The sequence below is a fragment of the Schistocerca piceifrons genome, chromosome 3, assembly GCF_021461385.2.
Source record: "Schistocerca piceifrons isolate TAMUIC-IGC-003096 chromosome 3, iqSchPice1.1, whole genome shotgun sequence".
Taxonomy (NCBI): Eukaryota; Metazoa; Arthropoda; class Insecta; order Orthoptera; family Acrididae; genus Schistocerca; species Schistocerca piceifrons.
The window spans coordinates 441,624,782-441,647,905 of record NC_060140.1 but is presented as its reverse complement, the minus strand read 5'-3'; positions in this window follow the sequence as shown (position 1 = coordinate 441,647,905).

Sequence of the window (23,124 nt, the reverse complement as noted above, 5' to 3'; positions counted from 1 at the left end):
CACAGTTACCCTTATATTCCAAGAAGAAAACTGGCCAGTAATCTTTAAAGGCAGGTTACTAAGGAAACCAGTTGCTCATAATTACACTCATTACAAAAATAACTTAAAAAGTCGAAGTTAAAAACCAGATCAAGGTAAGTTTTGAAACCTTTTCCAATCAACAGATGAAATTCCAACTTCGGAAAATTCCATGAGCATACGACCTTACAGATGTGCTTGTACAGTATTTTTTGTAGCATACAGGTCCATACCAAACTTTAAAGTAGTGATGCATATACTAGATGCAGCTTCCCTGATTGATTTCATACTTTGTCATGCTAGACAGCTTCCTACAGGGGGTAAATCTTTAGTACATGGAAGTCGGCAGGGGTGGCCGAGCAGTTCTAGGCGCTACAGTCTGGAACGCGCGACCGCTACGGTCGCAGGTTCGAATCCTGCCTCGGGCATGGATGTGTGTGAAGTCATTAGGTTAGTTAGGTTTAAGTAGTTCTAAGTTCTAGGGGACTGATGACCTCAGTTAAGTCCCATAGTGCTCAGAGCCATTTGAACCATTTTTTAGTACATGGAAACTTCAAATTCAGAAGCGTGATTAACAGTAACCTGGAACAGATTATCAGTAACACACAGAAATGTGTGATGTTATTATCAAAGGAGTTCAGTTCTTCTTCTAGTTACGATGATAACAAACAGCGTTCACCCTCACACAAGTTACAGGACAGTCAGGTAACATGAGTTACCTTCACTTCCAAAACTACTTAGCAAATAGTGCCTCTTGTAAGCAACACTGACAGAACTTCAGGCAGCCCAATCGCTCTCCAGTGAACTCGCTACTGTTCAGTACTATTCCTCGCAGAATGTCACACTACTAAGCCCCGACAGAAATTCGTGCTACAGTCGTGAAGGCTAATTTATTGAGATAGATACCTTCTCGTTTTAATTACCTGCATTAGTTGCTAATTTAAGTCATGAACAGTATCACGTACGACACTAGAACGATGGTTCCAGAAGTATCTCAATACGAACATTCTAAAATGCAGAAATTCACTGGCCCCTGTTGAGTATTGAACGAAGCGTCACACGCAACAGATACGTTGAGTTTTCTCAAAAGTAATGAGACTACCAAAAGTGTGACTCACGTATTTTCCCTTGTTTACTTCTTATTGTGATCGTAATTTTTTCGTAACTGTTAATACTTTCTGTCATTTTTTGCATAGTCACAAGTTCTAACCCTCAAAGTAAACTGATTGCGCTGTATATGTGTGATTCTCTTCTAGCGTACAAAGCTATTAGTCATATTTATAAGGGCGAACAAGCCGGCCGGTGTGGCCGTGCGGTTCTAGGCGCTTCAGTCTGGAACCGCGTGACCGCTACAGTCGCAGGTTCGAATCCTGCCTCGGGCATTGATGTGTGTGATGTCCTTAGGTTAGTTAGGTTTAATTAGTTCTAAGTTCTAGGCGACTGATGACCTCAGAAGCTAAGTCGCATAGTACTCAGAGCCATTTGAGGGCGAACACATTCCTTATTAACGTGAAACTTCTATAAGAAAACTGTACTGTGTCGTCGCCAGAAGCTGGCAGTTTGAAGGGTCCGATGTTGTGCAGTCTCCCAAGAATTTTTGATAAAGGTCAACTAGCTATTACCGCTGACACACTCAGGTTCATACTCAAGGAGCGCTCGCCCCCGGTAGCTGAGTGGTCAGCGCGACAGAATGTCAGTCCTAAGGGCTCTGGTTCGGAGATTTTCTCCGCTCAGGGAATGGGTGTTGTGTTGTCCTAATCATCATCATTTCACCCCCATCGACGCGCAAGTCACCGAAGTGGCGTCAAATCGAAAGACTTGCTCCCGGTGAACGGTCTACCCCAAGGGAGGCCCTAGTCACACGACATTTTATATCTCAAGGCGCGACGTCTATCGGCAATTGCGTATCATACCATTTCATTGAAATCTTTATGTCATTAGCATATGTAGGTCGATTGCAAGAACAAAGGAATAGGCATGTTTTGTCCCTTTACCTTAAAAAGTTATTAATATTGGATCGTAGTGCATCGTCAAAAGTTCAGTTCGGTGGAGGATTTCACGTAAACTAGTTGCACCGTGTGTGTATGTCTGTGTATTCTTGACTGCTAGCATCGAGATATTATCAGTCTTACGTCTACCGGTGGAAGCCTTACTGTTGAATGATATTCCTCTTGACTGCATGGGAGTCCGAATAAACTCTAATGTTCTGATTTAGAAGGCTGTAAACACGTACTTACGCGCTGTCTTGAGTGCTGGGTAATCTAAATAATCTGCCATAAGGTCTTCCATTATCACGTCTTTCCAGTCTTGATGTAGGCGACAGTGAATACATCTCTTTGACGGATGCCTGCACGAAATACTCTCGTTTAAGTCTTGTCTCCCCGACATATGGGCCTCGCCAGTTGAGCACAAGATACCTGGGCGAACAATGTTTCTTACGCAACTAAATTATAAAAACTGCAATTAGTCGAGGGGTGGAGGTCTGAGTTGGCACGTTATTGGCCAAGACGTTAGTGTCACTGGGCTCTTCAGTGACTGGCAGACAGAACGATGACGTTAATATAACACGATTGCTCTCCATCCCGTCTTTTCCCCTCCACCCCCTCGTCCTTCTCCCCTTCCTTTCCCTACCCTCTCCTCGGGGGGAGGGGGGAGGGCACCTAAACAAGTGTCTCTAGTGACCCTGAATATGACTTGCACAATTGCACTGGCTGTAATATGACACCAAAAAGCAAGTGCTGAAGGTTCTGAATTAGCGGTTTGGCTGTGAAATTCATACGTAGTAGAGCAGCGCATTACAGTCCATCCTCTTTTTCCTAAACTTAACTGCTCCACAACTAGTACGCCGATAGGAATCGAGCGAGGAGTGCACCTCTGCTAGTTCACACAGCAAAGGTATGTGGTGCCCTCGTACTGAAAGACTCCCAGCATTTCGTTTGCAATACGGAGTGCTGATCTACCAACTCAAAATCTCATTCGGGAGGACGACGTTTCAATCCCGTCTCCGACCATCCTGATTTAGGTTTTCCGTGATTTCCCTAAAATCGTTTCAGGCAAATGTCGGGATGGTTCCTTTGAAAGGGCACGGCCGATTTCCTTCCCAATCCTTCCCTAACCCGAGCTTGCGCTCCGTCTCTAATGACCTCGTTGTCGACGGGACGATAAACACTAACAACCACCACCACCAACTCAAAATCTTTCATCATTCCGGACTGTCGGATTCATTATTCATTTCTCCTGCTGCCATCTCCTATCTCATTGCGTCGACGTGATCGGTCAAAGTAGTCACAGACGTCTCCAAAACAAGAGATTGCACAGGCTTTGCTCGCTTCTACGTGAATCTACTATCTTGTGCTATGTTTAAGCTTCCGATGGGAGCCAGCATCTTCACTGCTGAAGTTCTTCCAAATAAGGAAGCCTTTGGATATGCGGAAAATCAGTTCGACAACATCCTCATTTTCACCGATTCGGAGAGTGTCCTGGAAAACGTAAAGAAACATCAACTGGACTCCACTACTAATCGCCATGTGCTTAATGTAATTAAATTAATCTATCTGTGTGAGAGCCAACATAAACGAATCCAATTATGACGAATCGCGAACCACTGTGGTATTGCATATAATGAGCTGTGGACCACCTGCCGAAAAGTCTAATTGGTGGCCAAATTCACCATTTCTTGTCTTCCACATACTCACTTCGTTGCCAGTGTAAATAAACAAGTCTTTAACAGTAGTAAAATATGCAGCAGCTCTCAAAATACTCCAAAGGAATAAATTACGCCATAGTACAGTTGAGGATTTCGGAAGAACCTGTTTTTAACAAGTAAAACTTCTTTATCGCGGAACCGGCTAGGAGACGGCTGTTACCCTTCTCTTCGTTATATGATGAAAATTCAGCCATCTTCTTACTGCGAAATTTATCCAACCGAGATTGCAAACCTCAATCATGTAATACTTGGATGTTCGCGCTACGACAGACAATGGCGCAAGTTTCTCAGAGCCTTGATCACAGCAGCCATGCCACAAGCTGCATCTGTGACAGACTTATTTCAGCAGCAGTCCACAGCGGACTCTGCTATTCTTGCCCTGTTTCTGCAAGCAGCAAATAAACAACTGTAAATCGAAGGATCGAGCGTGACGAGATGTGACTTTGCATGTGAACTGTACCATGGAGGTTAACGGGTATTATCGTAATGTATGAGTGTGTGCTGATTTTTTATAATTTTAAATAAAACAAACTTTATTAATATATTACACATTTATCCTTCATGTCTACATACGCGTATTTATTTCCCAACATAGTCACCCTGGCGACGAACTCATGTCTCCCAATGAGAGACCAGTTTCTTGATATCGTCATTGAAGATTGTTGTCTTGGCCACAACCTCACCTCTGATTGCACCACTTCATCAGTATCAAAGTGAAGTCAACGATCGTGTTCTTTCTGGAAGCAGACGAAAATCAGGTGGAGCCAAGTCAGGACTGTATGGAGGATGATCGATGACAGTGAATCCAAGGCGTTGCATTGTTGCACATGTGAAAGGCGCTTATGCAGACTGGCATATTCTTGCTGATAAAGAGCGTGCTCCATCTGTGGACGAATTTTTATGATTAATTCTCTCTGTTTATCATGCACAGACTTAGTTACGTTACACACTGCCATGTTACACGCTGTAATTCACAGTTCTCTTGCGGCAGAGGTTTGCAGTTTGCGTCAGCGAAGCAAAATGTCGACGGCGTAATATGCATGACGTTTAATGCCTCAATTCATACTGACAACAGTATAAAAATCTCGGAGGCGTTATCTTTCAGCCAGTCTTCGTAATTTTCCTGTGTTGTTTATTCGATATTGTATACCAAGTCTGTTAATACTCAGTTCCCTGGCTAACTGATTAACGCCAAAGGCCAGCATAAGAAATAGGCCAAATTGGTGCTAGGGACGCGATTATGTACTGTGTGGGTCAACACAACCTTCCAAATTGTCTTCAAAAAGGTAGGGTGCAGTACTGTCGTATTCTCCTCGAGGTACCTACGACTCATCAATTGTAGGTAGCAGTCATATGGCGTCATTGATCAAGAGCAAACGCTACGAGGCGTATGTTCCTACGGACATTCGAAGAGTAACTTCCTGTGCCGACATTATTCTGCAGTCAAGTACGAGGTCTAACCCATAAATGATCCTTCGAGGTATATTTACAGACTGAACAGTACAGAACCAGCGTTGGCCAATCTCTGTTTGACATATTGTGCTCAACTGAGTTGCATTGACCAAAGAACTACTTATACTCCCTCTATACAGGAAGCCTGTGGTATTCTGATTACGAAGTGAAATTACTTTGGAAATGCCTGCATGTCCAAAGGAACATGCATTGCGGCGACTATAGCCGTTATGAAATACATTAAATGTATTCGCAAATGCAAATAAGGCTAACCATCAGCTGTAGAATGGAATGTCAACAGTGAAAATTTGCGTCGGACCGGGACTCCAACCCGGATTTCCCCTTTATCGTGAGCGGTCACCTTACAATTTGGCTACCCATGCACGACTCATGGTCAGACCCAAACTTCCATATGTCGTCAACTACAGTGCCTCTGGTGCGGAGCTATCCTTGAAGTAACCGATTTGTAACAGTTCCTTGGGTCACTATGGTCCCAACTGCTGCTCAAATTGCTGCTGCATATGCAGTACGATTCGTCAGAGCCATAAGCCAAACACGATAGTCTTCTCTTATGGTAGTGCTACCTGGCCGTCCGGAGCCCGGTCTTGTTGCGACTGTATAATCTCGTGACCGCTGCTGCCAGCAACCATATACAGTGGATACATCCCTGCCAAGTCTTCCTGCAAAATCGCAGAAGGAACGTCCAACTTCTCGTAGCCCTACTACAGGATCTTATTCAAATCAGTGAGGTGTTGATTTGGCATCTTTGTCACCTTAAAGGCATTCTTAACTAACATCAATCACCACTTCCAATCACAAAGGGAACTAACACTCACGATCGTTACAGTGCGTATTTTAAACAAGCCTGATTTGCTTCCTCATAGTCTTACTCTTGTTCGACTGGCGCGAAATTTGAATAAACATCATTTTTCAGACGTAGAAACACGCCTGTCAGCTTTCGTTTATGTCGCAGAACTGCTTCTTGATGTTCCGACTTTTTTTCCGTCAGTTTAGATTCTAGCCAACAGGCACCGGAGATGACTGTTATGCCTTGTTAATTAGAGTATTTCAAAAATACTGTTACTAACTTTGGGGACAGTTTCCTTACACCACAACAAGGAAAACAGTTCATATGAATGTATGTTCAAAAATCCTTCGTTTTCTTGTTATTTATGAAAGTTAACTTTCGACGGCTTTCCAGGTACAACTCTATAGATTCACTTATCTATGTACACGTTGAGTCACTGTATGCTAGATGACGTTGTGTTGCCAGGGAGACTTGTTTACATTCGTCATTCGTTTGCCTTCAACGTGTCAATTTGTACATGTACTACACAGTAGTACGTTGACTGAAAGAGCTCCGTTCACCATAGCACGATATTCATATCGACAGCAGACACACATGATTTTTATGCAAGGCCCCGCGAGTAGTAATTCACATGAAGTTGCACAGCTATATCATAAGGCGTTTTCAGACCGAAGACAACCGAGTCATCCAACCTTTGTTTCTGTCTAGGCTGTTGGTCGAGGAAGGCCATGTGTTGCTCGTGCGCCTAACCCAGAACAGCTCATTGTACGGATTGTCGAAGAAGAGCCAGGTATCCGCGCAAGACAAGTTGACTCCGGCAAGTTGTGCACCTCCAAATTCTGCATGGAGTATACTTCTCGAGCAATTTGTGTATCCATATCGTCTTCAACGTGTGTATGACCTTACCTTATGAACAGGAAGGTAGGACAGAGAATATGTTACTGTGAACAATTCAGTGATATGGTCGTTCTTATTTGAATCGACAGTAAACCAACAGCAACAACGATAGTTCAGCTATACATGCCGACGTCGCAATCTGAAGATGAAGAGATAGAGAAAGTATTTGAGGATACTGAAACGGTGATACAGTACATAAAGGGAGATAAAAATCTAGTAGTCATGGGGGACTGGAATGAAGTTGTACGGGAAGGAGTAGAAGAAAAGGTTACAGGAGAATGTGGGCTTGGGATAGGGAAAGAGAGCTCAGAAAGACTAATTGAGTTCTGAAATAAATTTCAGCTAGTAATAACTAATACTCTGTTCAAGAATAACGTGAGGAGTGGGTACACATGAAAAAGGCCAGGTGATACGGGAAGATTTTAGTTACATTACATCGTCGTCAGGCAGAGATTCCGAAATCAGATACTTGATTCTAAGGCGAACCCAGGAGCAGATATAGCTTCAAATCACAATGTAGTACTAATGAACAGTAGGCTGAAGCTTAAGAGATAAGTCAGGAAGAATCAGTACGCAAACAAGTGGGACTCGGAAGTACTAAGGAATGACAAGATACGCTTGAAGTTATCTAAGGCTAGAAATACACCAATAAGGAATAGCTCAGTAGGCACTTCAGTAGAAGAGGAATGGACATTCTAAAAAGAGAAATTACTGAAGTTGGAAGGAAAAACATTGGTATAAATAACTGCGAAGAAACTATGGGTAACAGAAGAAATACTTCAGTCGATCGACGAAAGAAGGAAGTACAAAAATGTTCAGGAAAATCGGGGAATGCGGAAATACAAGTCGCTGAGGGATGAAATAAATAGGAAGTGCAGGGAGCTGACGACTTTCACATGAAAAATGTGAAGGAATCGAAAAAGAAATGATGGTCGGCAAGACTGACTCAGCATATAGAAAACTCAAACGAAACTTCGGTGACATTAAAAGCAAGGGTGGTAACATTAAGGGTGCAACGGGATTTCCACTGCTAAATGCTGAGAAGAGATCTGATAGGTGGAAAAAGTACATTTAAAGCTTCTCTGAGGGGGATATATGAGTCATGTCATAGAAGACACATGAGTCAATTTAGAAGCGATAGAGGAACCAGTATTAGGATTCGAGAGAGCTTTGGAAGACTTAAAATCAAATAAGGCGGAAGGGATGGATAACATTTCATCAGAATTTCTAAAATCATTGCGGGAAGTGGCAACAAAACGACATTAACGTTAGTGTATAAGATGTATGAGTCTGGCGACACACCATCTGACTTATATCATCCACACAGTTCCAAAGACTGCAAGAGCTAACAAGTGCGAGAATTATCGCACGCCCCTCCCCCCCCCCTCCCCCCACCACCCACCTAATGCGTCCAAGTTTCATATAAGAATAATGTACAGAAGAATGGAAAATAAAATTGAGGATTAGATGAAGCTCAGTTTGGCTTTAGGAAAGGTAAATGCACCAGAAGGCAATTCTGACGTCGCAGTTGATAATGGAAGCAACGCTAAAGAAAAATTAAGACACGTTCATAGGATTTGTCGACCCGGAAAAAGCGTTCGACAAAGTAAAATGGTGCAAGATGTTCGAAATTCTGAGAAAAACGGGGATATACTATGGGCAGGGACGGGTAATATACAATATGTACAAGAGCCAAGAGGGAAAAATTGGAGTGGACAACCAAGAACGAAGTGATAGGATTAAAAAGCATTAAGACAGGGATTAAAAAGCGGATAAGACAGGAATGCAGTGTTTTACCTCTACTGTTCAATCCATGCATGGATAAAGCAATGATGTAAAGAAGTGAAAGGTTCAGGAGTGCGATTAAAATTCAAGGTGAAAGGATAGCTATGACACCATTCACTAATAACATTGCTGTCCTGAGTGAAAGTGAAGAAAAATTACATGATCTGCTGAATGGAATGAACAGTCTAATGAGTACAGAATATGGATTGAGAGTAAATCGAAGAAAGACGAAAGTAATGAGAAGTAGCAGATATGAGGACAGGTAGAAACTTAACATTAGGATTGATGGTCACGAAGTAGATGAAGTAAAGTAATTCTGCTACCTAGGCAGCAAAATAACCAATAAGCAAGGAGGATATCAAAAGCAGACTAGCACTGTTAAAAAGGGCATTCCTGGCCAAGAGAAGTCTGCTAGTATCAAACACAGGCCTTAATTTGAGTAAGAAATTTCTGTGAATGTACGTCTGGAGCACATCTTTGTGTGGTAGTGAAACATGGACTGTGGGAAAACCGTAAAGGAATAGAATCGAAGCAACTGAGATGTGGTGCTACAGACGAATGTTGAAAATTAGGTGGACTGGTAAGGCAAGAAATGGGGAGTTTCTGCACAGAATCGGAGAAGAAAGGAATGTGTGGAAAACACTGACAAAAAAGAGGGACAGAATGATAGGACACCCGTTAAATGATCAGGGAATGATTTCCATTGTACTAGAGGAAGCAGTAAAGGACAAAAACCGTAGAGGAAGACAGATATTGGAATACATTCACCAAATAATTGGGAACTTGGGTTGCAAGTGCTACTGTGAGATGAAGAGGTTGGCACAGGAGAAGAAATCGTTGTGGACCACATCAAACCAGTCACAAGGCTGACTCAAAATGCCGATTACCCACGACGGGGGAACTTTTGCTGATGGATTATTTCACAAGCTGCCAATCCGTTTATGTCACTTCAGTTTTGTTTACAGATGAGAGAACGTCTGGAAGAGATGAAAAACGATTTTTCCACAATCAACACAGGCGGACCGATCGCAGTCTTATGGTACAGTACAGGCTATCAACCTGGATCAGTTTACGATTACTGTGTGGGCTGAAATTGTTGGTGATTGTCTAGTAGTGCCGTAAATTCTCCAGAACGTCTTACAGTTTCTGTCCACAGGAACTTTATGCAGAACATCCTGTAAGACATACTAGAAGATGTGCCTCTGAAAATAAGAAGAAAAATGTCGTTTATGCATGATGGAGTTCCAGCACATTTCTCTATCAGTGTTCGAGATCCTCTGGCTAGTATCTAACGCGACAGATGCATAAGAAGAGAAGGACCAATCACGGGGCATGTACGTCACCCGACCTCAAGCCGTTTAGTTGTTATCTCTGGGACACCTTAAACAGTTGGTGTACACAGAAGGTCACTTAGTTGCAGATATTCTTCATCGACGTCTCATCGAGGCCTGTGAAACCATTCGAAGCCGTCAGGGAGTTTTTAAAAGAGTAGGACAGTCCATGATTCAAGGAGTACATGTGTATTGAGAAGCAAGAGAAGGACATTTGGAACACTAGCTATGAGTTGGCGTGCTGATAATGTCCAATCACTTAAATTGTAAACTATCAATAATAATTCAAAATGTAAGGATTTTAGCACATACATTGACGGGAAATAAATTGCAACACCAAGAAGGAGTTGTGCGACATCTACATCTTCATCAACATGGATACTCTGCAAGTCCCATTTAAGTGCCTGGCAGAGGGTCGATCGAACCATCTTCACAATTCTCTGTTATTCCAATCTCGTATAGCGAGCGGAAAGAACGAACACCTACATCTTTCCGTACGGGCTCTGATTTCCCTTATCGTGGTGATCGTTTCTCCCTATGTAGGTCGGTGTCAACAAAATATTTTCGCATTCGGAGGAGGAAGATGGTGATTGGAATTTCGTGAGAAGACTCCATCGAAACGAAAAACGCCTTTCTTTTAATGATGTCCAGCCCAAATCCTGTATCATTTCTTTGACACTCTCTCTCCTATTTCGCGATGATACAAAACGTGCTGCCCTTCTTTCAACTTTTCCGATCTACTCCGTCAGTCCTATCTGGTAAGGATCCCACACCGCGCAGTAGTATTCTAAAAGAGGACGGACAGGAATATTGTAGGCAGTCTCCTTAGTAGAGTATATTTTCTAAGTGTCCTGCCAATAAAACGCAGTCTTTGGTTAGCCTTCCCTCCAACGTTTTCTATGAGTTCTTTCCAATTTAAGCTGCTCGTAGTCTTAATACCTGTAATTCCTAGGTATTTAGTTGAATTTACGGCCTTTAGATTTGACTGATTTATCGTGTAACCTAAGTTTAATGGATTCCTTTTAGCACTCATATGGATGACCTCACACTTTTCGTTATTTAGCGTCAACTGTCACTTTTAGCACCATTCAGATATCTTTCCTAAATCGTTCTGCAATTTGTTTCGACCTTCTGATGACTTTATTAGTCGATAAACGACAGTGACATCTGCAAACAAATGAAGATGGCTGCTCAGACTGTCTCCGAAATCGTTTATATAGATAAGGAACAGCAGAAGGACTATAACACTACCTTGGTGAACGCCAGAAATCACTTCTGTTTTACTCGATGACTTTCTGTCAGTTACTACGAACTGTGACCTCTCTGACAGGAAATCACAAATCCAGTCACATAACTGAGACGATATTCTATAAGCACGCAATTTCAGTACAAGCCGCTTGTTGTACAGTGTCAAAAGCCTTCGGGAAATCCAGAAATACGGAATCTATCTGAAATCTCTTGTCAGTAGCACTCAACACATCATGTGAATAAAGAGCTAGTTGTGTTTCACAGGAACGATGTTTTCTAAACCCATGTTGGCTGTGTGTCGATAGACGGTTTTCTTCGACGTAATTCATAATGTTTGAACACAATATATGTTCCAAAATCCTGCTGCGTATCGACGTTAACGATATGGGCCTGTAATTTAGTGGATTACTCCTAATAGTTTCTTGAATATTGGTGTGACCTGCGCAACTTTGCAGTCTTTGGGCACGGTTAATTCATCGATGTGAATGGCTGTATATGATTGTTAAGTATGGAGCTAATGCATCAGCATACTGCAAAAGTAATCTAATTGGTGTACAGTCTGGACCAGAACACTTGCTTTTATGAAGTGATTTACGTTGCTTCACTAATCCGAGGATAATTACTTCTACATTACTCATGTTGGCAGCTATTCTCGATTAGAATTCTGGAATATTTACTTCGTCTTCATCATAAACAAATGTCGGTAGTTGCATTTCTACATCCAAAAGGTGATGTCTATTCAAATTTAGAGCATGTCGCATAGGAGTGGCGGCAGTGGCGCCACTGTAAGGATCCAAATCAGGTAAGCTTTAAATACATTATGTAACGGTTGTGAGCTCTAGTTACTTTTGAGAATGGACGTGGTGAGTTGATGTTAATCACGAATGCCTTTAAGGTGAAAAAAGACGCCATTATCAACACTTCACTGAGCATGTATGAGATCGTGCAATAGGGAAGCTGGCGGTTCCCTCTGCGATATTGCAGAAAGACTTGGCAGGGATGTAGCCACTGTGCATTACTGATGGCAGCGGTGGTCCCCAAAATGTATGGTCGCAGGATGACCAGGCTCCGGAAGGCCACGTGTCACTATCAAGAGGGAAGACCGTCGTGTTCTGCGTGTGGCTCTGATGCATCATACTGCATCTGCAACAGTCACTTGAGTGGCAGTTGGTACCACAGTGACACAAGGAACTGTTACATCTCGGAAACAAATGCTGCAGGTGGCATTCCACTCACATAAACCACAGCCATTTGCAACTTCAGTGGTGTCAAAGGAGAGTTGGGTGGAGGGCAGGGTGGAAGTCTGTTGTGTTTTCTGATGAAATCTGCATCGTTATAGGTCTCTGTGATGGCCGTGTGCTGATTAGGAGGAGTCTCGTTGAGGGCGTGCATCTAACCTGGCATCCTGCAACTACACTTGGTCCGGGTTGCGACTTCGTGTGACAGCACCAGTACTCTCGTTTTTATATCACGCACCTTGACTGCAAATTCGTACGTCATTGTGGTGATTCTACCTGTTATGCTGCCAGGATTTGTTTTCCAACAGGGCAACAGGTTATGTCGCTGTTGTAAACCAACATAATCAACGGAGCGTCGACGTGTCGTCTTGGCCTGTTCGATCACGCTCCAATCGAGCACGCATGTGATATCATCGGACGACAATTCCAGTGCCATCCACAAACAGCAATAACCGTCCTTGTATTGATCGACCAAGTGTAACTGGCACAGAAACAGATATCTGGCTCTGTACAGTACAATGCATGCTTGTTTACATGCTTACATTCAACATTTACACCGGATATTAATGTACCAGCATTTCACGTTTGCAATGGCTTATCTCACGCGTACATGAACCTGGGGTCTTGCAATGTCAACCTCTGAAATATGTTGTCTAGACAAATGTATTCCGAACGTTTCATTATTTTACGTTAATTATATTTTGGTGTTGCGGTTTTTCTTCGCCATTGTACTTTTATATGAATTTTTTCTTGTTTTCTGTGAGAAACCTGTCTCCAAAGCTTGCGAAAATATTTTTGAAATACTCCCAGTTACAAACTCTTCTATGGATGTAGATCAGCGTCAGCCAGTTTCCGAGTGAACACAGCAAACGGTACTTCATGCAATGGACTTTTGGCGTCGGTTTCGTCGTTAAAGACTATTGATCACAACCAACGACACACAATACTGCACATCTTCAGTGGGCCAAACAACGCAAAAACTGGACAGTAAGTTATTGTAGTCGTGTATTGTACTCCGATGGGTCGTGACTTTGCGTCTTTTCAAGTGATACAAGGCGTCGAGTGGTCCAATAGCCCAATGAAGTGTTTAATACGTAATGTACAGAGAGTGTAATTTAGGCCAGATGTAGTCTTGTGATTTTTGGAGATATTTTTCGTACCATAATATGCGCTCTCCATTCAAGTTAGCATGAACGTGAACCGGAAAGTTTATGTCCTCATTCTCGTCAACCATGGTGAGTCTGCTATGGACACTCCTGTATTCCTAAATGTAAACAGTCGTGTTCAAGGTGCACTACCCATGTGTTTGCGGTTTGACGAGCACCCTAAGCAAATCAAGTGATCAGGTGCGTCATCAGATGAGTCACTGCATCTTAATCCCATAGAAAATGTCTGGAAATTTTAATCGGCACGCGAAAAGTATAAATCTACGTACCGGCATTTTGATAGCTGTAAGGGATGGAATTATCACTTCATGGCTGCAGCTGCATTTGGTATAACCTGTCAGTTCAAAAATGTTTCGACACTCGATTAATGAAAAATAGAGAAGCGGTAAGGTAGTCGTTTCAGTGCTTCAAGTCTGTTGTATACTCTCCCTCCACTTGATTATAAACCAAAGAACATTTCAACAATCACGTGAAACCGTCAACAAATTTTCCTTCTGGATGTTGCTCAACTCGAATGCCACATTGGCTCTAAGGTAGGTTATGTCTTCAAAACGCTAAACCTTCATGTGAATTCCTGCACTTCGTCGTTTTGTGGTAGGTTCCTACTGATAATTGACACATAGTCAGCACAGGTTCAGAAAAAATTATTATTATTATTATGAAACAAAGCTAGTGTTTATCCGCACGAAGTAATGAATGCTATCTCAAATTGATTTATATTTTGTGACTTTCAGACGGCTTTTGACATCTTTCCACACAAAAGACGTCTGATCAAATTGTGTGTTGATGGAGTATCGTCTCAGTTGTAGAACTGGATCCTTGATTTCCTGTCAGAAATATCGCAGTTCGTAGTTAACAACGAAGGGTCCTTGAAGTTCCCAAAGGAAGTGTTATAAGCCCTCCGCTGTTCTTAATCTATATGAACTACTATATAAAATACTTCGGAGGCAATCTGAGTATCCCTATTAGATTTTTTGCGGATGTTGTCATTTACCATGTAGTAAAGCAATTAGATTATCAAAACAATTACAAATTAACTTAAATACGATATCTTTAAGGTGCGAAGAATGGCAACTGACTCTAAATAAGAAAAAATGTGACGCCACCCACAAGAATACTAAAAGAAATCCGTTAAATTTCGGTTACATGATATAACACACAAATTTAACGGCTGTCAGTTCAACTACGTACCTAGGAATTACTATCACGAACAACTCAAGTTAGAACAATCGCATAGATAATGTTGTGAGGAAGGTAAACCAAAGACTGCCTGTTATTGGCAGAAAAATTAGAAGATGGAATTGATCTACTGAAGAGACTGCGTACACTACACTTGTCCATCATCTGCTAGAGTACTGCTTTACTGTACGGGATCGTTGCAAGATAATTCTGACAAAGATAAAAAAGTCCACAGAAGGGCAACTCGTTATATTATTATTGTTCTTGATGCTGCTGCTGTTGTTGTTGTTGTTGTTGTTGTCGTCATCGATCCAAAGACTGGTCCCATGTAGCTCTCCATGCTACTCTATCCTGTGCAAGCCTCTTCATCTCCGAGTAACTACTGGAACCAACATCCTCGTGAATATGCTTAGTGTATTCATCTCTTGGTCCTCCTCTATGATTTTTACCCTCCTCGCTTCCCTCCAGTACTAAATGGGTGATCCCTTGATGCCTCAGGACATGTCCTACCAACCGATCCCTTCTTCTAGCAAAGTTGTGCCTCAAATTCCTCTTCTCCCCAGTTATATTCACTTCCTCTTCATTAGTTATGCAATTACCCAACTGATCTTCAGCATTCTTCTGTAGCACCACATTTAGAAAGCTTCTATTCTATTCTTGTCCAAACTGTTTATCGTCTATGTTTCACTTCCATAGATGGCTAAGCTCCACACAAATACTTTCAGAAAATACTTCCTGGCACTTAAATCTATACTCGATGATGACAAATTTCTCTTCTTCGGAAACGCTTTCCTTTCCACCGCCAGTCTATATTTTATATCCTCTCTACTTCGACCATCGTCAGTTATTTTGCTGCCCAAATACCAAAACTCATCTACTACTTTAAGTGTCCTATTTCCTAATCTAATTCCCTCAGCATCACCTGATTTAATTCGACTATATTCCATTACCCTCGTTTTGTTTTTGTTGAAGTTCATCCTGTATCCTCCTGTCAAGATACTGTCCATTCCTGTCAACTGTTCCTCCAAGTCCTTTGCTGTTTCTGACAGAATTACAATGTCATCGGCAAACATCAAGATTTTTATTTCTTCTCCCTGGATTTTAATTCCTACTCCAAATTTTTCTGTGGTGTCCTTTACTGCTTGTTCGGCGTACAGATTGAATAACAACGGGGATAGTCTACAATCTGTCTCACTCCCTTCCCAACCATTTATTCCCTTTCGTGCCTCTCAACTCACCTAACTACCTTCTGGTTTCTGTACAAATTGCAAATAGTCCTTCGCTCCGTGTATTTTACCTCTGCCACCTTCAGAATTTGGAAGAGAGTATGAGAGTATTCCAGTCAACATTGTCAAAAGCTTTCTCTAAGTCTACAAATGCTAGAAATGTAGGTTTTCCTTTCCTGAACCTATCTTCTAAGGTAAGTCGTAGGGTCAGTATTGCCTCGCGCGTTCCTATATTTTATGTTTTTACATAATCCAAACTGATCTTCCACGAGGTCACGTCTCGGCCAGCCCTGCTCGTTGACTGTTTCGGGGCAGTCAGGTGCAGAGACGACCAGTGTCGCCGGATATGGGTAAATTTCAAAACCTGGGATGATGGACGGCTGTTGCTCGTATGGCCTTTGTGACCGAGACGATGCTCCAAATTGACGGGGTGTCAGACAAGTTGAAAGATGGCTGAGTTACAGCACTTTGAAATTCGACAATAAATCACTTCAAATATTAATGCAAATCTGAACACGTTTCCGATCTCGGAAAGATGTGGTGCATCCTATGAGCCAACAATATTTCATTATCTTTAAAACTACAGAAATTAATATTTCACAGTGAATAGACATTTTCACAATGAATCTCTGAACTAACAACTTTTAAACGCTTCATTCAACACGCGATATATCAGCTTACACCGTTGAACGATAGCTATCGTCCCTGAAAGCCACTCACCCGTATCTACTTTATATATTGGCTTCCGACGGCTTTTATAACTTTTTTGTTACGCGAATGTTGTCAGAACATTGTATTCTCCGCATTTACACGACTAATGAATACAGCATGAATACCTCACATATTGTCGTAATTGTGAAGTTATTTAGTGAACAGTTTACTGTTTTGCCAGTAACTTTATTTAAATGTTAATTGCAAGTGCTATTTAAAAAAACTGTCATAAAGAACAATGGTCGATCGCTTGGGTTAGCGGACACCACAACTGAAAAGAGAACCCAAAGAAGCTCCTGTGAAGAAGGCATAAATAATTGTTTAAATAATACAGGGTGTACCAAAAAGTATCATCCGATTTAAAAAATCGTACCTATTATCTTACCTGAGATATGTGCGTGAACAACTCTCGAGTTTTACATGGTTCCCGCTAGGTAGCAGCAGTATGCGCCCGCTTCAGTTGTAGTAAAAATAATGTCGGGACAACAGAAAGCTTTTGTGCTCTACGTTTTGCACATTGCGGGTCAGTAACAACTGCTTAGCGTGACTTTCGTAGTAGGAATGGTGTGGATCCTCCTACAGCACAGATCATTAGACGATGGCATGAATAATTCCGAGAAACGGTTTGTTTGTGTAAAGGCAAAAAGCCGGGCTGAGTTCGACAGCTCAACATGCTCCCTATGTCCGGCTGACGTGTGCTGCGTCGACGTTTACACAGGAAACCATACAAAATTCAGCTGCTGCAAGCTCTTCGTGAAGGTGACAAACAACATCGTGTGGAGCTCTGTAATTTCGTTCTTGGCAAGCTGGAGGATGACAGTTTTCTTCTACGCGTAGTGTTTAGTGATGAGCCAACATTCCGTTTAAATGGAAAGGTGAATCATCATACGCGAGAATATGGGGTATGAAAAAACCACATGAAGTTGTACAACATGAGAGAGACTCTCCAAAATTTAATGTGTTTTGTGAAATTTGATGGGAAAAGTTATATGGGCCATTTTTCTTTGACGAGAACACTGCTGTAGGAACATATCTCGATATGCTCGAGAACTATGTTTTCCCGCAGTTGGAGACTGATTCGAGTTCATTTACCAACAGGATGAGGCACCGCCATGCTGCCATCTGGAAGTGCGGGAATTTTCAAATCAAAGGATTACTAAACGATGGACCGGTCGCATCGCAATAGACGAAATGATTCAACCTTACACTACTGTCCTCGAAGGTCACCGGACATGACTGTATCTGATTATTTCTTTTGGGGGTTTATAAAAGACTGTTTATGTGCCTCCGTTACCAACAACAACCAATGAACTGAGACATAGCATAACAGCAGCTGTGAAAGCTGTAACTCAAGACATGGTCGCTGCAGTGTGGGAACAATTTGAATACCGCACTGACATATGCCGTGGATTTCAAGGGGGTCATATTTAACACCTATGAAAAGATATGAAAAAACTTTCTGTTTCCTGTTCATCAAAAAACAAAATTCATTGTATATATTTATTATTTACACCCTGAATTTAACGCCAATCTCTAGTCATTTATCGTGAGTTTACTGGCATATTTATTTATGGACAAACCTTTATTTATATTCATAGTAGATGGTCTGAGTGTGACCGAATATTTATAACATTTCTTTTATTTAAATATTGTTGTAAATATTAGTTTAGTGCGGGAAAGTGGTCGAATGAGTCAAATCATTTCTGTGGAAGATAAGATCGATGTATTATTGGTGGAGATGTCCTTCAAACAAAGGAAACCCAGACAGCAGCGGAACACTACTGAAATCAAGTAGAGACTGGGACTTTTCGAGTAAACAGTTCAAGGGAGCGATTCTCGACACTTTGTGTCGAGTGCGTGAAGAAGACAGACCTGCGTATGGCAACCTGTGTGATTCGGTAGTGTGGGTGAGAACAGCTACTACCACGCTTTAACTTCTGAAGAGACTTTGTAATTCGAGAGGTCTGAGCATGCTCCAGAGTAGGACCAAGTTTTCGGCTTGTATTAAGAAGCTGAAGACAGACACAGTACGAGCTGCCGCTCTTTGTATTGCGTGTGGTAATTTGTAAATCATCGTGTTATAACTCTTAACTGTTTTGAGTTGGTGAATATTTCGTATCGTAATTACGAAATGGACTTAGTTTTTGCGTATCTTTGATGACTAATTAGTTTGGGGATTTTTCTAACATTCTCGTAACGCTTTCAAAGTAACTTTACTGCATTTGATAAGGATATTTTTTTTTTTTGTCTGTTCTATAATTGAAAACTGCAGGACCGCTTTCCGTTTATTTGAGATGTCCTTTCTTGAATAAACATTATTCAACGTAATTCTCTGCCGTCTACGTCAACTACAGATGTTAGAATAGAACCCTTGAAACACGTATGTAACGCAGCAGCGATGGCGAGACATTGCAGCGTCTCTGACCAGAGAGTATGCGCTTGACCGCGCGAGTGTTGCGAGGAGTTCGCTAGTTGTCGCTATGCAGAGCAGTACTCTGTCTGTAGTCGTGGAAGTCTGTAGCTCGATTTTGTTACGAGCGGTCGGTCAGTAGTAGTCGTGCAGTGCAGTTCACTACTAGTCGTCATGTAGTGGAGTACGCTAATAGTCGTCATGCAGAGCGGTCGGTCAGTAGTAGCAGCCCAGTGCGGTTGTGTGATGTAGTCTGTCGGCATTCTGGTCAAGAGGCTGAATGAGGTATATTATTAATTAAGGTAATCATCAGATAATGTAAAGTTTATTTATTGTAATTAATTTCCAACAAGTGCCCCAATAATAATTTTGATTTCAAAAGCAATTTAACAAAAAAAAAGTTTTTTTATTTTTTTAATTGAACTAACGATTTCGTCCCACTTCCCTTAAAGAAAAATTTCAAAAAAAAAAAAAGAATATTAGTATTTGCAATGCAGTTCCTCCAAGCCGTGCGCAAGAATAAGAGCAGAAATTTGACATCCAGTTATACTGAGGTAAGAATCTAATTCTGATTGTTTTACACAGGGCCAAAGACCGATATTTCGGTTTAATTGAATTTTCTTATCACTGAATTGACCTTAATTTTTTGTGAAGAACTTATATTTGAGTCAGATTGCTAATTTTTGTTTAATTGTCATTGTCAGTACATTTCATTGCAGGGAGGTTATTCTTGGCTCCTATTCATTTATTATTTCTTTCTTTTAAATTTCGGTGGGGAGGTTACACTTGGCGACCCTGCCAGGATCGTATTTCGTTGAGAATCTTTTGAACAACAGTCAGATATCTGCTCTTATTTGCTTAAGTATAATTAGGATTTGGCGCAACGCTTTTACTAATATTGTGACTTTCTTTCTACAGGTCAACGGCAATTCGTTGCTCTGTTGTATTTGTGTGTTATTTTTTGCATTGTGCTTCTTTGTTCTGTGAATATTTGTGACTATTGTAAAAATGCCGCGAAAGACTGTGAATAGTGTATCGCGAGGTATTACGAACGAAATTACCGGCTCAAACGACTTTACCGATAGGACATGTGACACGCAGTGTGATGATGACAATCCTGCGTTCACTAACAATCAGTGCATTACAACCATTAATGATGACTTTTACCCTAATGATGAACAAACGAACTCAGTTGTCTCGTCTGTTAATTTGACGACAATTGATGACGCGGAGCGGTCTATAGTAATGAGCGCTGCCGAGCTTAACACACCCGATTTAGAAAATCCAAGTAATGTACAGACAAATTTTTCTAATGAAAATGGACAGTGTACTGAAAGTACGACGGATTTATTTAATTCCGAAATAGTGTCTGACAGTGTACATTTGACTGGCAAACCTTTTTCTAAAATGCAGAATGACCAAATGGTCGCACAAAACGTGACAATTGCACATATACCACCACACAGTACTGAGAATACAACAGCTACTTTTGGGTGGGATCAAGTTATGGCATTTTTACGACAAATGAATGAAAAACAGAGTGAAGATTTCAAACAACTTAGGGAAGACAACAAACACTTAAATGAGAAACTTGACAATAATGACGAAAATCTCAAACAACTTAGTGAACAGGTCAGACAACAGAACGAAAAATTGGACGACAATTCCAGACAGCTTAGTGAACAAATTAGAGCCGTTGCCGCGCAGTGTCATGACACTAAGGAACAGTTGCGCGAGGAAATTGAGGCTAGCTCAAAGAAAAGTAGCGAAGAAATTAAGTCTGTTGCTCAGGAATTAAGGGAATTGCAAACAGCTGCAACAGAAACACTCAGAGACGAAATTAGCGGAGTCGCTAAACAATGCTCTGAAAAAGCTGCACAATTACGGGATGAGTTTAAAGCAATGACGGTAGAACTTTCGCGCACTATGGACGCAAAGATAGACGCGAAATTCGAACAGCAGAACACTCAGATTAACGAGCGCTTTAATCAGCACATACAGAACAGCGATACGCGTTTCCGCAGATTTATTCAAGATCAAAACAAAGCAAAACGGCAAGTCATGGAAACAATCACTGCACAAAGACAAGAAGACAAACGTAAAATGTTCGCGAAAGCGAAGACGTATGTAGACAATAATATTACTACAGTGTCCGACAAAATTAATACCATAGAACAATTGAACGCGGAATTACGGGATGAAATTTCTGACCTTAAAACAAAAACAAATACACACACAGTAAATATTCAAACAGTGACAGACAGATTCGAACAATTAGAACTAACACAGGATTGCGATGTCATCAAAGCTGATATTAAAAAACTGAGCGAAACTACGCGTAAGTTGCAAAAACAGATTAATGCGTCTGATTCTAAAACCGATGATCAGGCAAAAATACTGACTGAAAAATATGATGAACTAGCCAGTCGTATTGACGTCATCGAAAGTACTAATGACAATAAATCAGACGATACTGCACCGATTTCATTTAACCAAACACCTGAATTTCAAAATTTACAGCAGACAATTAATGAGATCGATTCGTCTAATAACACGTTGCGTAAGAAGTTGTCGAGTTTACAACAAGAAGTAACGGAAATGAAAAGTATTTCAGTTAATAACTCAACACAGCAGACGCCACTTAGTGAACATTTGTCAGACTTACGCAGCGCGCATAATGTGAGCAATTTACAGAAACTACGAGACGTAAAATCCGAAAAGCCACGCGACTTAAAATCTGAAAAGCTATGCAACTTGAAGTACGAAACGACACAGACAAACAGATTCACACACAAACCCGAACGTGTTTTCAAATTCAATGACGAGAACGTAGATTACGAGCAATTTTTATCTGCCAGAAAATGTAAAGAATTTAATAATGACAGCGTACAGGTACACGCTTTGCACTGTATACGACAATTTATCTTTGTACTTTCACCGCTATTGCCTGTAATGCAGAAGCTAGCTTTGAACCTGATGCGACAATTTGCTATTGCATTTTCATCAGCATTACCTATTATGCAGAAACTGGAATTAGCAAGAATACAGCGATTTACTTTTGGAATTTTACCGCTATTGCTTGCAACGCAAAAGCTAAAATTTATTTGCAGTGCGTAAAAGACCTCAGGGGATTCATTACGCTTTAATGAATATGTGCCGTAGCGAGCATAGGGCTCCGAGCTGTAGTAGTGCTGTTTCATCTTTAGTTTTCTGCACTGCTGCCTTTTCTTCTACTATCCTTTATATCTATCAAAACTGCTCTTTAACTATTGCTCTACCTAGAATTAAGAAACATTGTAATGAAAACCCGATATGACAAATCTTTTACCGAATGTGACAATTTTCAGTAGGCACTCCCGTAATGACAACTACCGCCGTAACTTTAATAACAGATAAAATCGTAATCATCAGTATGTACAAAATTTTCGGCAGTCGCAACCACATTTTTGGTAACAATAGATGTTTTTTCACCACAATAGCATGAAAGTCAGCCGCTTAGCATACCTAACCAACAATGCAGTCTACAAGGTCAACCAAACTTGAATGTTTCGCCGCGTGCACGTCTAGTCCCAGCCCCAGCAAATAGTAACGCATGGCAGCAAAGAAATAACCACGTACAGACAACACACTATTTCAACTCGTATCGCAATGCGCCGTATAGAAATTACTATCATGACAGACGTAAAAATAACGAGCACAATTTTCAGCGTACATTTAATAACAGTCGATCTTATGAGCAACAACAACATCAGCAACAACAAATAATCATGAATGGAATAGACAATAGGTGTCATCCATAGCGTAACACGTCAGTAAGAAATGACAGAACAGTTCGTATAGTGGATATGCCACAACATTCTCCCGTAAATAATAACACGTACGATAATTTTTAACCAGATACAGCACAGATTGCATATTACAGTAACGCAAACATTACTTTTGACACGCA